The sequence below is a fragment of the Convolutriloba macropyga genome, chromosome 10, assembly GCF_964194025.1.
Source record: "Convolutriloba macropyga chromosome 10, txConMacr16.3, whole genome shotgun sequence".
Taxonomy (NCBI): domain Eukaryota; kingdom Metazoa; phylum Xenacoelomorpha; order Acoela; family Convolutidae; genus Convolutriloba; species Convolutriloba macropyga.
In genome coordinates this window covers 341,203-359,318 of record NC_134477.1, presented here as the reverse complement: position 1 = coordinate 359,318, position 18,116 = coordinate 341,203, and the positions used below count along the sequence as shown (strand labels likewise).

Below are 18,116 nucleotides of genomic sequence, written 5' to 3'. Positions count from 1 at the left end.
GTAGACACTGAGTTATTTGAACTAATTGTAACGCCACGCGACAACCAAGCATTTGAACCATTTAAAGTAAGCCCTTACGTAAAGGAAGATTTGAATGTAGGGGCCGATGCCATCAACATTAAAGCACTTCTGGAAACATACCCGCACCTAGCAGTTCTAGACCTAGTTACATATTGCTATGGAAACATTGAGATGAGTAGTAATATAGTCAGCTACACTCCCCGGGGTGGGTGAGGTCCCCCATGTATTAAGATAGGGTATAGCGTATTTTCCGGGATTTGGGACCTCCCTAACGTATTAAGATAGGGAATGAATTAGCATGTATTAAGATTAGGTATAGCGGCGTTAATGTATTAAGATAGGGTATAGCCGCCATGTATTAAGATTAGTTATAGCCGGCGACATGTATTAAGATTATGCGCCGACATGTATTAAGATTAGTAATAGCCGCCGACATGTATTAAGATTAGTAATAGCCGCCGACATGTATTAAGATTAGTAATAGCCGCCGACATGTATTAAGATTAGTAATAGCCGCCGACATGTATTAAGATTAGTAATAGCCGCCGACATGTATTAAGATTAGTAATAGCCGCCGACATGTATTAAGATTAGTAATAGCCGCCGACATGTATTGAGATTAGTTATAGCCGCGGACATGTATTGATTAGGTGCCGCCATGTATTAAGATAGGGTATAGGTTTTGTGTATGTATTTGTGCATGTACATTTTCTAGTAGTATAGTCGGTGCAAATGTGGGGGGTAGGTTCGGAGACGCTCCTGATAGGCTGAAATTTTGAAGGGAAAATATCAATGTTTGTGTAGATATTAAGTGATTACGTGAGAACAATAGAATTGGCGTGGGTAATTAATTGCTGTAATTATGTGAGGGGTAATTATGTGACAGGTTGAATTTTGTTTACAAATTTTATGTTATTAAATTGTGAAATTAATTGGTGGGGGTTTTCAATTACCCTAGTTATCTGAGGGGTAATTATGTGACATGTTGAATTTTTGTTTACAAATTTTAGGTCAATTGCAAAGATTGTTCCCCTAATTGTTTTAATCAATTGTGTAACAAATGTCTTTTGCGCGCTCATTAATTGGAAAAAGTCAAGGTAGCAAGAGGTAGTTTTGATCTACCGTCCTCTGGGTTATGGGCCCAGCGCGCTCCCACTGCGCCATCTTGCTAATTACATGCATATATGCATTATTTTTTGTACATTATTTGAAAAAAGATGTTAAATAAAAGAAAAAAATGAATTAAAATAGTATAAAATGACAGACACAGTACAAATTATGAGCATCAAAATACAAAATTACTCAATCATTTACAATAAATTGTATAAAATTCAATGAACATCAAGGTACACTTAGCCGAGTGGTTAATAAAGTTCGATAAAAAAAAGTTTAGAAAACTCACGAGAAACAGTTACGAGAAACATATACTATCGACTTTATTAACTTCAGCTTACTAAATACCAAAATGAACACTACTACATATAGTTACTTATAAAATTTAACACGTGTACATCATGAATATTGTTCAAGTTGGTTTGGAAAAACTTAAATAGTTGAAATGCTGCAAAAATTGCGTAGAATCCACACAAATTTTGCATCTTCTGAAGTGGTCGATGTATTATTTTTTGGTACTTTTTACCTAAAAATTTGTAATGTGTTACTGATCGAGCCAGAGAATCCGCATAATAGTAACTTCTGTTGAGTCGAGCAATCAATATCCAATGTTCACCGACTTCTTTACTCGAAGCAGTGTTAATGATTGCAAAGCTGAATTTGGGTAAATTTGGAATGAAATCTGCTGGAAACGATCCAATGTATTTGAATTTTAGCTCAGGAATGCGTTCAATAATTTGTTGAAGAGATTGATTATCCATGACAAATAATCTTCTGTTTCAATTCGCAAGCTCCGTTTGAACAGGGATTTCTCACATTACAATCAAGTTGAAATGATTCGTTCTTTTCAATAAAGCAACAATCTTTAGATTGGGGAATTTTACGTATCAGACCTCCTGTAGATTCACTTACTCTGTCTTCACTATTACCTGTGACATCGGGATGAAAGATAATAATGATGATTAAAAGTCCCAGGAATACTGCACAAATAAGGTATACATATAAGTTTGGAGTAGGTCTACCCCAATTTTCATCCATTCCCTATCTTGATATTATAGTGTGGAAAGGGTTGCAACTGGGCGATGAAAGTACATATCCAACAAATGTTCCAACGCAGAAGGCAATAATATAAAAACCATAAAAAATTGAGAAGAAAATTAAAAAATCTTGATTAATGCAGAGTTCTTCAAACATTCTTAGCAACTGTTCCAAACTGATCAATTTTAACTGTTGAGATTCGTTCTCCGAGAACAATTAACTCGGTAACATTGGTTAGCGGACGTTCAAAGAACATTTCTAAACGAAGACTTTCCCCACTGAGTTCAGGATAATGAACATTTTCACCAGCATCTTGAAGTGATGTGAGATCGAATACAAGCACATAATGATCTGTGAAGAAATCATTCGGTAACGCAGGAATTTCTTCGTTGAAGTTCATTGCCTTCATTGTTGTAACATAAGCTCTACAATTGTTGGTTGTATCAATTGAGACAACAGCTCTCCCCCCTCGAACAATTCTCAGCTCCCGCAGTCCAAACTTTCGATAATGAAAAGGATTTTCTTGAAAATGTCCGGTGAATGCTGAATTAGTGTTCATTGCTATTGCAATTCGTCTGATTGGGGCATTATTGAAAACATTTTCCTGAATAAATTGATTTTGTCCAGAAGGAATAATAAATGTTCGCGCAATTGTCTCCATAAAATTATAGCAAGCTGGTTGATGTGTTAGTTGATACTTGATTGTCTGGTGATAGACCTCATTAACGACAACACGTCTCGTAAAAAGTGAACAGTCAGGAACTCTAAGGGAAACATGTGGATTGTAGGAAATCATGTAAAAATTTGGTCTCGCTCGAATCAATTTGAGTCTAATTTTTGTATTTGGAAGTAATAATTTTTCACATTGAAATAAGTCGATTGCAAGTTTACCATATAAGGTAACCCCATCTTTCAACAAAAGCTCTTCTTCCCTATCTATGAACGGACTTTTTTCATAATCACTAGGATCTTTCTCAAATTCGTATCCATGACAAGCCAAAATTCCTTCATTATTCATTGTAGAAGCATTGAATTCATTGGATATCAGAGCTTTGTGGCCATAGAGTCCGTTAGAGTTGTACACTTGTTGATTGTTTAAATACACTTCGCAGTTGGAGAAAAGAGAGTGTAACAAGTTGTTGACATGAGTCAAATATTGTAAATCATCATCAGTGAAAGTCATACCCATATCTGGTTTTCCATGCTCCTCTTTTTTCATGAAATCGTCAAATAATCTTCCCTTTTGTAATCCAACTTTAATTTGTAAATGAATATCTCTCATATCGAGATAAACACTTCTATCTGTTTCAAATTCAAATTCAATGCTGCTTTCATCCAATGAAGTGCTGGGATAAACTTCTTGAATATGGGATGATTCAATTGGTTCCAAAACCGGAATTTTGTCAAAAATCTCCAAGCAAGAATTTGTAAAGTGTCCATAACGGAAATTACTGTCATTTGTTGATCTGGTATTCATTTTAGTTTGGTAAAAATATCCCTCCTAGTTCGACGACGTCGACTGATTTTTGGCGAGCGTTTTCGAATAATACGTCGTTTTCTAGGTTTTCCTCCTCCTAGTTGTTTACGTAAAGTTTTCTTTCCAACATCTGTGGCTGCAGATTTGAACTTTTCTGGCGCAGCTAATTCATTTCTGGCGCAGCTAAAACTTTTCCGATTTCTGGCGCAGCTAATTCAATCAAGTCAGCACCAACTCCTTTAGCTGCTGGTACAACAAATCGTCTCAAAAAAGGAATTGCAGTTCTCCCAATTGTTTGTGCTAAAGCTCCAAATCCTCTTCCCCTTTGTCTTGAATAACCACGAAAATACGGTAAATCACTGTCTGCAACCATTTTTTGTAAACTTAATTTTAAAAATGATTGTCTGAAGCTCTTCTGAACATCAATACAGCTCTTGTTACACCTACTGAATTGAAGGGAACTTTTTCACCGTATGAGTCGCGGAGCTCAAGTTTAATGCTGTGGAAAGAATTTTTAAGAATTTTTTTAAATTGTAGATTTGGGAAGTTTTGATAATTCATATATTGTCCAGTAGATATTATGTCTCCATTCTTAATTTTAGAAATAAACGGAATACATCTCAAAAGCGCGGCTTTTGTATCACCTACAATATTGTATTCAACAATATCGCTGTATATCATGAGAGTATGAATTCGAACAATATCATAGGGAAATTTAGGAAAATGTGGTCCAGCACCACTCATAAAAACACCCATTCCGTAAACAGCTTCCTCACACCCAAATACGTTACAGAGATCAGTACTGAAGATAACTAGTAACGAGTTTTCATTTTGACTTTTAATTTGATTGGGGTTTTCTCATACTTTTCTCTTTCCTGAATTTGTTTGTTCATTTCGTTCACAATATCAGATATTGATGGATATAGTCCTGCATCAATTGTATAATAATCGGAAGGTTTTGTATCTGGAGTTGCAGCATCTAGATAGAAAAATTTTCCATCTGTAATATTCTGGTACAAAGATGGATATGATAGTTCGGTTATTGCCACCTCCCATTCTCCTTCAAGGTTAATCTGTTCGGGAAGGAAATTGGTAAAAGAACTCAATGTATTATTTGGATAACAATCAAAGGATGCGTTGGAAACCAGCTCTACCGTAAAAGAGTTCATCACTAAATGATACACTTTGAGAGCTCTTGTTCATAAAATTTTCCTAGTATTTCATCACCCTGCTCTCCCTTGAGGTTGTATGTTGGAGGTTTGTACGTAGCAATCTTAACAATTTCAAAGATTTCACTCGTGAACTGTGACTTGTATCCTTTTCTAAAAGGAATATCGTATTTCGAAATTCGTACCTTATCCCCTACTTTAAACCGAGGTTTTTTGTATTGTCTGATCGGATTTTTGTAAAAAATTGATAAAAAGTCTTTGTTTTTTACCTCTTTTGGAGCTTTACCTGTAGATCTATTTACTCTACTATTCATTGTATTTAGGAAAGATCCCATTTTTACAAGGTACTTATGCCCGTTTTCTTCCATGAAGCGATAAATAATGTTTTTCAAAGATCTGATAGCTCTCTCAGCTACGGCAGCTTTTGTTTCACTTCTCGTTGAATAAATTTTAATTTTCTTTTCTCCACAAAATTTCCGAAATTCGCCACCAAACTCTGTTCCTTGATCAACCCATACTTTTTGTGGGATGTTGTTTTTTCGTAGCATTTTTTGAAAGCTGCTACAGCATCTGTAGAATACTTTGATTTCATTGGTTGAACACGGACAAAACGAGAAAATACATCAACGCAGATTAATAGATACTTTACTCCGTTATTAAACTCTGAAAATTTGTCCATAAAAGCTAAATCAAGACACCAAATTTCATTTATCCGCTTTGCAAATGCAGGTAATCGTCTAAAATGTCGATTTGCTTGACGGTATTTTGTATAGGAATTTTTAGTGTGGAGAAAGGAAATAACCTTGCCTCTTGATAAACCGCTCGCTTTTTGAAGATTTCTAACCGATCCAAATGCAGCTTTTCCTTCTTTGTATAATCGTTGAAGTTTCGCTTTTTCAGATTTTGAAAGGGATCCAACTCCCTCTGTCTTTGCTTTTGGCATCCTTGTTTACAATTTTGCTCGGACTTATCCCTGTAGCATCAAGTATTGTGTAATATATATCAGGAAATGCAATATTTTTTCTCTTCAATGCGTAAATAAAATCGGTAAATGCTACATTTGTATCTCTTCCATCCAGTAAAATGGAGTCACTGAGGGACAGCTTGATTCGAGGACATTTGAGTATTTGATCTACAACTGACTCGTTTTTGAATGATTTTGTGTTAGTGGTGATGTCCTTGTGAAGAGAATCTAAATTTTGTGGAACGAAGTTAACTTTTTCCTCACTCTCGTCCAATTTATACACATGTAATTTGAATTTTTGTTCGTAAAGCTGTTGAGGAATCAAAACAAACTGTTCCATTTCAAGAAAGACGGTTAATGATAGACGGAGTTAGAATTGATATAAGTTCTATTCCTTTCCTTGAACTTAAAATTGCTCTCCTTTTATTTATTCCAGTTCTTTTTAGAATAAGCTGATGAATTTCGTCTTGATACTTTTTTACGTCTCGTTTTTGAATATCTTACAGTTCTCCTCTGAGCATGTTTACGATGCACTCGTTTAGGAACTGAATAAATTCTTTCGGACAATTTTTTAGGTAAGTTCTTTTGAAGTTCCGGGAATAACTTTGGAACGTTGTCAGAGTAGAGAGATGTTGTGTGCTCATCACTCAAAAATGTGGTCTGCTGTTTATGTTGTGGAAGGAAAAAAATTGAAGGAATCGATCCACTATTTGTACAAAATCGAAGAGAGTCGACTGTTTTGGGAGTTAAATCAATAAGTAAATGACCATAAGGAATAGAAGTTGCTTTGGTAAACCAATCTTTTAATTGTGAACCTAATCCCAACTGTTGGCTCAGAGTGTTTATTTGCAGTACATCTCTAGGAGATTTGAACAAGACGATATGAGTATTTTGTAACTCTATATCTCTTCCTAATCTACTCTGATGAAATAAATTGTGTTTGATGTATATTGTGCTGAGTCCTTTATGTCTTCCAGCTGTTGCAATTTTAACGAAATCTTTAGAGCTGGAAATCTCCTCACAAGAGTCGTCAAAAATTAACAGATACTTTGTTCCGTTATTTGGGAGGTTTTGAATAAACTCAAAGTCAACTCCTTCTATGAACTCAATATTTTTAGCATCTTTAGACATTAAACCATAAAGAGATTGATAATGTTGATAGAAGTAGTAAATTTTGTCGAACTCTGGTTGAAAAGTTCCAATTGTTAACCATTCATGTATAAGATGAGATTTCCCAGATCCGCTTGGACCAACCAATGAAATAAAAATTCGTTCTTTTGTGGAAATTATCTTGTTCATAATTTAGGTGAAGGTAAAATATAACCAACTGTACTAGAAAGGATTGCAATCCAAACTGTTGTTTCTTCACACGTTGTAGCCAATGTTATTCGTACTATACAACAGACCAGAATTACGAGTATAACAAAAAATTGGGACAGAAAAACGACTAGAGACCTATTACAAGTCTGTCCAAAACATTTCCATGATTGTCGTTCCTGATTATTATCATCAAAGACAAAATTACCCAAATTTAATCCTTTATCTGTATGCTAAGTCATTTAAACGTAATCATTGAGACGATAGAGAAAATGTTTCAACTGAATTGTGATGTAAATAAATAAAAAAGTGAGATAAGCTTCTAAACATAAAAAAGAAACAAACAACAGCGACAGCCAAAACACTGTCTCTTCACAGGAATTAATAACAGAAAGCATAGAAAAGGAGAATAAATTCAAAATTAAGAAAAACGACAGAATTGAAATGAAGAATAACTGTGTAACGCTAGGACAAAATTTGTTCAACTTTCTCATTTTTGAAGCAACTTTTCTATGTTTTGTAGGCGAAAAAATGATTTTAAAAATTAATTAAAAGACAATATGATACATTACAATCAAAGTATATAAAAATTTTTACAAATATTAAATTTTGTCAAAAAAATTAAGAACCCAAGTTCCATAAGCATAAGCTTTCTTCTCTGCACAGTGCAATGTTTTCTTGTGTCGGTAGGGGTAGTTACTACATTCCCAGATTGTATCTTCGTTGGAAATCAACTTAGAGGCTTTTGGACATCCAAAATCGTCCAAATTTTCCACATCCTTACACAAATAATTGGATAGGATTTTACATTTCTCCAATCCTTTGGCAAAGTATTCGGTTGTAGGAGAACAATGTTGATGAATTATGGTTGGAAGATCTGAGTAATCAACTTTTCCATTATTCCAGTTTATTCCATGTAAATTCTTTGTGTTCCACTTTGCTTAAAATGTTGGCTTGTAGTCATTCGGTGGGAGGAATGTATATCCTAACACAATTCCGTCCTTGAAAATTCCCAGCTCCTTGACAACTGTTCCCTCCAAGCACTCAATATCAAACACAACGAGAGTCATCCTCTTTTTAGCTGAGATAATTGACAAATGATTAACAATCTAGTATTTTAAAAATATGAGGATGACAAACTTTAATGTAGAGACAAAAGAATAATCCAGTTATATGACCTAGAAGACAGGAGCTGGGTAATTGCGGCAGCATGTAACAATAACCTGGTCCTTCGTCTGTTGTTGTTTTCACAGCTCCAGCAGAATCATGTAAAATTGCATGTAGACGAAAAATTTTTGATCTAGCTAAGAAAAAGTCCAAAAGAGAGTTTCCATATCCAATTCTTCCTCCGTGAGGAAACTTTTGATCAATTTCGTCCAAATCGACATTTCGGTCCCAAATTTTACACGCTGCGAGAAAACAGTTTTTACGTTTTTCGTTCTTAGGGAACATTGAAAGTATGCTTCCGTAACAATTGAAAATGTTTACCAGAGTAACAATATTCATTAACTCTGAGTTGTTTCGTCCAAAATAATGCAAGTCTTTTTGTAATTTTCTATATAGGAAAGAAGTGTTGGTAGATGATCTACTAGATTTTTATACTCCTCTTTTTTCAAATCAATCTTTGTAAGAAAACTCCACTGATATCCGTTCCAGCGATGTTGAGAAATGGAAATTTCTTGTTTGTCAGAACGATATGTTAGAGTTGTTCTGCGCAGCCCAATATGAATAACCCACTTGAATTCAGAAATTTGGGACTCTACGTCTAAATTATCCAAATTGGGAAAATTTTGCGCTTCAAGAACTGTATATGAATACCTTTTAAGCTCGTGATGTAACCTGACGTGAAAAACTTTTGATTTATCTCTGAGACTTAAGAAAATGTTTCTAGGGCATCCAATATCCCAACTCATTCTAAGAAGAAAAAAGTTTCAAATGAAAAAAATGTTTGCTGAAAGTCAAATACATATAATCACCAAATATTCATCATTCAATATAAAAAACATCATAATATTGCGCAGCAGTAGTTATTGAAATGTACATTGTTCAATATTAGAAAAGTCTTTAAGATTTTCAATAAGTTCCTTGAATTCTTCCATTTTATAGCTGACGTAAGTCACTTGCTTGAACTCATTGCTCTCTTTGCGACAAAATAGTCGGATCTGGACATAAACTGAAGCTGGATTGTCCTGAACGTACTGTATAAAGGTAACGTAGAGTCTTCCAATGCTGATCTCTCTTGCTTTGTGACATTGTTGCAGCACGTCTTCCATTTTTGGGTTCCTCTCAAATTGAGCTGGATTTTCTCGAATTTCCCAGTCCCCATTCAGCAGATCGTTCTTCAGAAGACAAAATTTCTTGAATTCGTAATCTCCAATTCTCAGTTGTTGGTACTTTTCAAATGTTCCACATTTATCTTTTTTAAAGACTTGAAAAGTCGGTTCCGAGTAATTTTGTCCATTTCTAAATATTTGGGACACAGTAAATCTCCCAAATCTGTTTGGATGAGAACCAAAGTCAATATAAAATGGGACGGAATCAGTACCCAATTTAGGTTGTGAATCTGTAAACATTGATGGAGCGCTCGAGTAACAAGGAGATACTTTGGAGAGAGACATTTACGTAACTTGAGTAAGCTGCGAGAAGTTGATTAAATGATTTGCTTAAAAAATTAAGGGCCTCTACAACGCAGAATTTCCTTTTATGCTAATGACATCATTGTTTTCGCACAATTTCCTAAAAAGGAAGAGAAAAATGTGTCTATTTAGAATTCTTCCTTAAAAGGATTTCTTATCAGAAATTTTCAATAAAGAAAACTTTTGAATCATTATAGAAAAAGAGTCTTTGTGTTTAGCACGTCTGTGTTGCATTAGAGAGAAGTAGTGACGAAAATATTTTGAACAAGTAAAACATCGAAATTTATTAATCCGCTGTTTCTTGAATTGATTCATAGTTCAAATGAGATTTTAAATTGCACATAACAATTTCATTGGTTTCCTTATTTGGAATTTGAATTTCTTTATAATTTATAAGTTGATTTCCTTATTTGGAATTTGGTTTTATTTATAATAAATAAATTAGTTTCCTTATTTGGAATTTAAGTTCAAATAAGGAAATCAATTTCTTTAGAACTAAATAATATTACAGAATGGCAGCAGTTATGTGTCAGGTTTTACCACACTTTTACAAAAAATTCTGTGAAAAGGCGTTGTTTATATCTGTATCTGTCAAAGATTATAGACCATATATTCTTACAAGTGAATATGTTGTTGCTTCACACAACAGTTTCTGTCCCCTGAAAACCTGTCGATATCACATTGTTCTCATTTCTTTCTCCATCGGAGACTTGCTTCAAAAACTGGAAGATCTCTCCTATTTATATCAGACAGTTGATTGTTTATATACATCATATAAACATCAATTTTTTGGCAATATTTTGGAAGAATCGGGACTTGTCTTTACTCAGTTTAGACAGAGCAGTACAACACAATTATGAGAACAAATATGTTGAGAAGTTACCTAGTGTGTCTAAAAAAAGATTGAGTAGAAAGAAGCTCAAGAGACATCTACTGCGCGCTGAACAAAGAAATGTAAGCACACAAACTATGGGATCTTCTTTTCTGGACAGAATTCAATCTCTTAAAAACTCAAAATATGAGGGTGAATTGATAAAAATTGTTGACTGTTTGTTAGACGGTCATGGCTTAATTGATAATTCTCTGTTATATCTTGAAATTAGAAAGTAATAAATTTGTAATTGCATCACAATTATTTACATAGTATCAGTTTTATGTTTGGTTTAAAAATCAAGAGAATTCAATTTCTCTTTTTTTACAATCTTTTCCTGAAATGTTTAAATTGATACCTCTAATCTGTTAAATGTCAAGTTTTGTAACAAACTATTCTTTTAAAAGTCGAGTTTTCTCACAAAAATTTTTGTTAACTGTTGGGTTTTGGAACAATTTATTTTAATAAAAGTCGAGTTTTCTCAACGAAATTTTTGTTAAATGTCGAGTTTTCATTCAATCTTTTTGTTTAAATATCAAAAAACAGTTTCCAATTGGATACAATAAAGCGCAAATTTTTTCCTGATTTTCACCAGTTTACGGTATAATTTAACGCAAAAAAGGAAAAGATTTTTAGTTTGTAAAATGACAAGTTTTCTTTTTCTATAACAACTTATAAATCGAGTTTTCATACAGGTTTTTTTCTTAGAAATCAAATTTGTGCTCAGTTTTTTTTCTTAAATATCAAATTTTTGATCAAAAACTTTTGTTAAATGTCGAGTTTTGATAATGCTATTTCCGTTAAATATCAAGTTTTGTAACGAAGTTTCAAAATTCAAAATTTTGTTTGATTATATCCTTGTGAACTGGTTTAGAAAAGAAAGCTCACATGAGAAAAATTATATTATAAAGAATGTTTAAATACATCACCAGGAAAATGTATAAATCAACATACAACTTTTCCGTTAAGAACGATTACAAATGAAGCTGCAAAATTGTACCAACTCGAATCTATTCAAACAGAGTTCTCACAACATACTCTGGTAAGTTTTGAATCTCATTCCCAAAAGGTCTAGAACGTTCAAATATTACTGGAGGATCAGTTGATTGAACGCTGATTGAAGTTGTTGAATTTTCATCAGTCAGCAAAATTGGATTGTGCGCCGTTCCATCCTCTATGGAAGGTGTTGTCATTGATGGAGTAGTCGACATATCAGTAGAACCATAGTACTGTGCCGGATCAAAGTTCTGCTGTTCATTTGCTGTCCAAGTGCTAGTATCAACACTTAGCTCGCTCCCATCAAAGCTTGACACAGTTTGAAGCAAATTCCCTGACTCCTCCACTGAACTCAAAACTTGATTTACATCCGGGCTAGAGAACCAAGAGTTGGGAATTTGCCCTTCTTCCCAAGGGAAAGTATATTGAATGTTGCCAGCGACGTAGGTAGGTGGAAATTCTGTCCCAGCAACGTGGGGATAGTGGTGCCCACTAATAACAGCAACCTCGTGTCCCATCGCTTGAGTTCCAAGCTGATTCTCCGTAATTGGAACCTGACCCTGATGATAGGTGTCGAACTGTTGTCGCTGGTGTTCAATAATATGCCACACAGTGATGGGTAAAGTCATTACAGTCTCATATAATCCGTTTGATAAGTCTTTAATACTTATCCGAGCAGTCTCCTCAGTGAATGAAAATGAGTACAGAAGACTGTTGTTTTGCACAGTAAACTCCATTTTGTTCAGATGAGTTGATAGAAGTGGATTATTAAATGTATTTATTATTATTAATAATAATATTTATTATTATTAATAGTATTTTTATTATTAATAATAATAAAATTTCGTACTTGTTAATGTGTAGCTCTGACGATAAATCAAATGATTGTTTCGTTATATAATCATCATATTTGAATTTTTTAATGGAAAATGTTGCATATTCGAATCCTTTACTAAATCGGATTATTCTATCATTCTGAACGCAAATGTCCAAGAAATTGTAGAAAAAATAGGAATCAACATCAATCTCGTCAACTTTGTCAGCATCGGCAATTCCTTCTTTCCTCTTATATATTTTTTCCAACAACTGTAAATGATTTTTGATTAACGTTTTTCGCAAATGAGCAAAATTTCACGCAATACTCTGTTTATGTAAAAGAAAATTAAAATTAAGAAACAATTACACAAAATAAAATCGTTAATCTTCAGAATAATTTCTTTAACACGGGATTTCGATTGGTTGAGAGGTTCCAAGACAATAACGTTAAGTTGTAAAGTAAATATTTGTTCGTGAAGTATGGATGAATATTTGTTTTCGACATCTTTAACATCGTTGTAAAAGCACATTCATGTGCTAATTTCAATTTTCAATAGGACTAGATTTGTTTGCAAGCACCGAATTCTGTCAATTGCGGATAGACACAAATTTGAATCACAGAGTTTGTTAAGATTGGAACAATTTGTTTGAATTTGTTGTGAGTCTGTTTTTGGATTATGGCTGGATGAAATATGAAAACTTATATAAAATGTAAAAGAAATGATTAAGAAGATATATAAGAATGATTTGCTATTTTTGAGTTTACTCCAAGGAATGAATTCACATATTTAAAAAGAGTGTTCTTAATTATTAAAGGTATTTGTAAATGGAAGAATCTGATTGGTTTATTCATTATGTTCTAGAATGTTCGGTTATGACAACAAGCTTCTTAAAATGGAAATGATAACTTTCCATATATGGAGTGATGCGTCATAGCTGCGTTCCCTAAATGTACAAAAATAATTTCTTTCATTCTCACTTTGTTATTGTCACAATTAGTTGCTCGTCACAATACCCGAATTTGTTTCATCTTGTACCAAAACAATGCCTTCTCTCGATAGAAATCTCCCAGTGAAATGCACAAAGTGCAACAAAATGGTGGTGAAGAAGAATATGGCAAGACACAAGCAGTCTTGTGATAGTGGGACTCTATTTTGTCCCAAATGTCCACATTTCAGTACAAAGAAGAACGAAGACATGAATTACCACATTGTTAAGCATCACGCTCCTAAGGATACAAAGCTAAGCACTATGTGTACTGTATGCTTGGAGGAGTTTCCGAGTTTCTATTCTCTTCAACAACACAAGAGGAGAAAGCATGGAACTTCAACAAAAGTTGGAACAAAATCGAGTGAAAAGCTTAAAGAAGTTCTAGAATCAGAGGAGCTGGAAAAGGACAACGAGCAGCTACAACAAGAACTTAGTGCTTGCCAGCAATTTTTTGACGATACTGAGATGGAAAATGGAAGACATCAAGTGTTCAACTTCAAGTTGTCCAAGCTCGATCCTCATGAAATTAATAAAAATTTGAAAGAAGTATTCGAAAAACTCAACTGTGCAGCCAAAGTCAACTTAGCTCTAGGATTTATATTAAGAAATGTGGATACGGACGAGTATCGATACTTCTACGCTCACGAGAACAACACTTTCTTCGAGAAATCTCATCTACTCTGTTCCAAAGGAGACTTAGTCTCTCTTCAGGACAGGATTTAAAAGATGGATTTAGTGGAGACGTGTGCTCAGGAGCGGGAGAATACAAAATGGCGATTTGCTCTGACTACAAATGTAACAATATTTTGCGCTCTCCTAAAATCCATTCCAATGGGATGTATCGATGCTGTTCTTCCTGAACAGTTACTCAGACGACCAGATGTGAATTGTCTCGTATCGAATGGCTATGGTGAGACTTACAAAGATTATCTTTGCTTATTCCGAGCTATAGCTGTTCACTTATATGGATCATCGGAGCTTGAGACCAATGCAAAAAATTTGTTTAGTGCATTCCTCCACGAATCTGGACAAGACGCAATCAATTTCAGAGGGGTATCGATCGATCATCTTGTATTTGTTGAAAATGCGATAAAGCACAACATATTTATTTACGATATTGACATTGTAGATGGAGATTTTGTTGGTGAACTTGCGAGGAGAAGTATTGAAATGTATGAGAAAAATATTAATTTATTACGTTACAACAACCACATATGCTATGTAGATGATATCAACAGATTCTTTAAACGATTCCGTTGTCCCAGTTGCGATACGTTCATTCAGAAAGCGGGAAATTTCAACCGCCATGTTAAAACGTGTAAAGATAGAGTACAGCATATTTACCCAAAGAGTGTGTATACATTGCGCGAGACCTTATTTGATAAGCTTGACGGATTTGGAATTTCCTACAACGAAGATCAAAAATTGTTCAAGAACTTGGCTATTTTTGACTTTGAATCGATATGTGTACCCTCCGACCAATTAAAAGATACAAACACAACCACTTGGATTGGAAAGCATGAACCAATCTCTGTCTCTATTTCCTCCAATTTAATTGATGAACCTGTCTTCCTATGCGATAAAGATCCGAAAGCTCTCATTATATCTTTTGTTGAAGCTATTGAAGACTTAGCAAACAAAAGTAAAACTGAAATGCGGACAAAGTTTTCCTCTATTGAAGCAGTAATCAGAGCACGAGTTAACGCAATTGGCGAAAATTTAATTAAAAGAAAGGATCAAAACGCTTCAACATTTGAGTGTGAAGATGAACGTACCGAAGAAGATGATGAAGCTGATATGTCTACGCAATTTCTCCAAATGCAGAAAAACCAGCTTTTGGACTTACAGCAGCACTTTGAGCGTTATGTGAACACTTTACCTGTGTTCGGATTCAATAGTGGAAAATATGATTTAAATCTCATTAAGTCCTATCTCCTACCCTATCCTATTCATGAGCGCGACATTCAACCTACTGTTATTAAAAAAGCAAATCACTTTGTTTCTCTTAAGTTTGGTGATGTACAATTTCTCGATATCCTCAACTTTCTCGGTGGAGCTACATCACTTGATTCTTTCCTTAAAGCATACAAGACAAATGAGACCAAAGGATTCTTCCCCTATGAGTGGTTTGACTCTCCCGAAAAGCTCGATGCAACTTTTCTCCCTCCTTACGACCGTTTCTTTAGCAAACTGAGAAACTATAATCCACTGGAGAAGGAATTTACTGATTTCACTAAATTGCTTAACAGTGGATTTTCTCAACAAGAGTCATTAAAAAAGTTGAGGTTGAAAAATGTTCCTCCATCTGGAATTGACAATTACAATTACCTGAAAGGGGTCTGGGAGCAAGAAAAAATGGCTACATTCAGAGATTTTGTCAAGTGGTACAACAACAAGGATGTTGTTCCAACACTGGAGACAATGCAAAAAATGATGGAGTTTTATCACAACAAGGGTATCGATATGTTAAAACTTGGATGTACACTTCCGAACTTGGCTAATATCTGTCTTCACAAGTCAACAAACCACAAGTTTTTTCCATTTGTTGAAGCTGACAAAGATTTACATAACAAAATACGTGAGGATATGACTGGTGGTCCATCTATTGTTTTTACTAGAAAAGCAGTAGTTGATCAGACCTTCATACGAAACTCTGAAAACCTTTGCAAGTCTATCGTAGGTATTGACGCTAGCCAACTCTATCCCTTTTCAATGTGTCAAGAAATGCCCACTGGATTTACACTCGATGGGAATTTGATACAGATTCTCAAAAATTCAGGGCTCGAACAAACAGATCTCGAACATTTGAGAACATGGTTATGTCATATCTTCAATCACAACGTGCCGAATGTAAAATTGAGAGCTACTACACAACCGGAAAACAGAAGAAGATTGATTGTTTTAGCGTAGACGGATTTTGCACACATTGTAATACGGTGTTTGAAGCCATGGTTTGTTACTTTCGTTTCTGTCCTTGTCAGGAAGCTAAAGCAAGTCTTTCGGAAGAGGAAACACAGAGAGGGATTAGAAAAAGAGAACATGATGAATTGAGAAGAGATTACTTAAAAAGTAAAGGATATAAGATTGTTGAAATCTGGGAGTGTAAATGGTGGGAAAGTGTTAAAGAAGAAGAAAATGTCAGAAATCACGTGAGAAAGAACTTTCCTTTCAAATTACCTTTGAAGCAAGAGTCTTTACTAGCTAAAATAAGAGATGGGGAGATGTTTGGATACGTACAATGTGATTTGGAAGTTCCCACAGGTTTGAAGTACAAGTTTTCGAATTTCCCGCCTATTTTTAAAAATTTCAACGTTAGTCGAGCTGATATTGGGGATTATATGAGAGATTACGCTGTCGAAAACAACTTACTGAAGCAACCTCAGCGAATGCTAATTTCAAGTTTCAATCTGGAAAATGGAACAATTATTACTCCCCTACTAAATTTCTACATCAGCCTCGGTCTGAAATGTACAAGAATTTATAGATTTGTACAGTACACGCCGCGCAAATGTTTCAACACCTTTGTACAGTCAGTGGTAGACGCTAGAAGAGGTGGAGATGAAAATCCTGATTCCAGCGTTGTTGCTGAGACTATGAAATTATTGGGTAATAGCTCTTACGGTTATCAGATTATGGACAGAAGCAAACATACAGAAACCAAATATTTGAACGATGAGAAGACGCACAAAGCAATCAATGGGAAAATGTTTAAGCGGTTGAACAATGTCTCAAAAGAGCTTTACGAAGTTGAGCTAGCAAAATCAAAAATTGAACACCGCGAACCTATAATAGTTGGATTCTTCATACTTCAGTACGCTAAATTACGTATGTTGGAGCTCTACTATAACTTCTTTGACAGATTTTGCGACGTGGATAAATTCGAGGAGTTAGAGATGGATACAGATTCCCTCTATTTAGCCTTAGCTCATGAGAATTTGTATGATTGTATTCGACCTGCTAAAAAACAAGAATGGGAAGCATTGAGAAAGCAGGACTGTAACGACTCTTTCCAAGCAGATGCTATTCAAAATTTCTTCCCTAGAACATGTTGTTCTAAGCATAAGAAGCATGATAAACGGGAACCAGGACTTTTCAAGGAAGAATTCAGATGTACGGAAATGATTTGTCTTTGTAGCAAAACTTATTGTTGCTACGATGCACAGTCTGACAAATACAAGTTCAGCAGTAAAGGTCTCAATAAAAGAACACTAGAAGAGAATGGAGATGGACCGATGGAGAAATATCGACGTGTGATGGATGAAATTATCAATCTTACTTCAACAAATAGAGGGTTCAGAACAATAAACCATTGTGTTGCTACGTATGAGCAGACAAAGAAGGGACTGTCCTATTTCTACCCTAAGCGCATTGTTCAGTCTGACGGTATTCATACAGCACCACTCAACATATAACTTAATTGCTTTTACTATAGCACAATTCTTTAGTATTCTCTATTACATTTATACTGTGTCTGTAATTTTATACAATTTTAATTCATTTTTTTCTATCATTGAATTTTTTCCAATTAATGAGCGCGCAAAAGACATTTGTTACACAATTGATTCAAACAATTAGGGGAACAATCTTTGCAATTGACCTAAAATTTGTAAACAAAAATTCAACATGTCACATAATTACCCCTCAGATAACTAGGGTAATTGAAAACCCCCACCAATTAATTTCACAATTTAATAACATAAAATTTGTA

At 34.6% G+C, this 18,116-nt stretch overlaps 1 non-coding gene across 1 annotated transcript; it reads right to left on the bottom strand.

The window, feature by feature from the left end:
- Positions 1 to 1,119: 1,119 nt before the first annotated feature.
- On the bottom strand, positions 1,120 to 1,191 carry Trnam-cau (transfer RNA methionine (anticodon CAU)). The gene has a single exon. It is a non-coding gene; the product is annotated as a tRNA-Met (tRNA).
- Between the last annotated feature and the right edge of the window lie 16,925 nt (positions 1,192 to 18,116).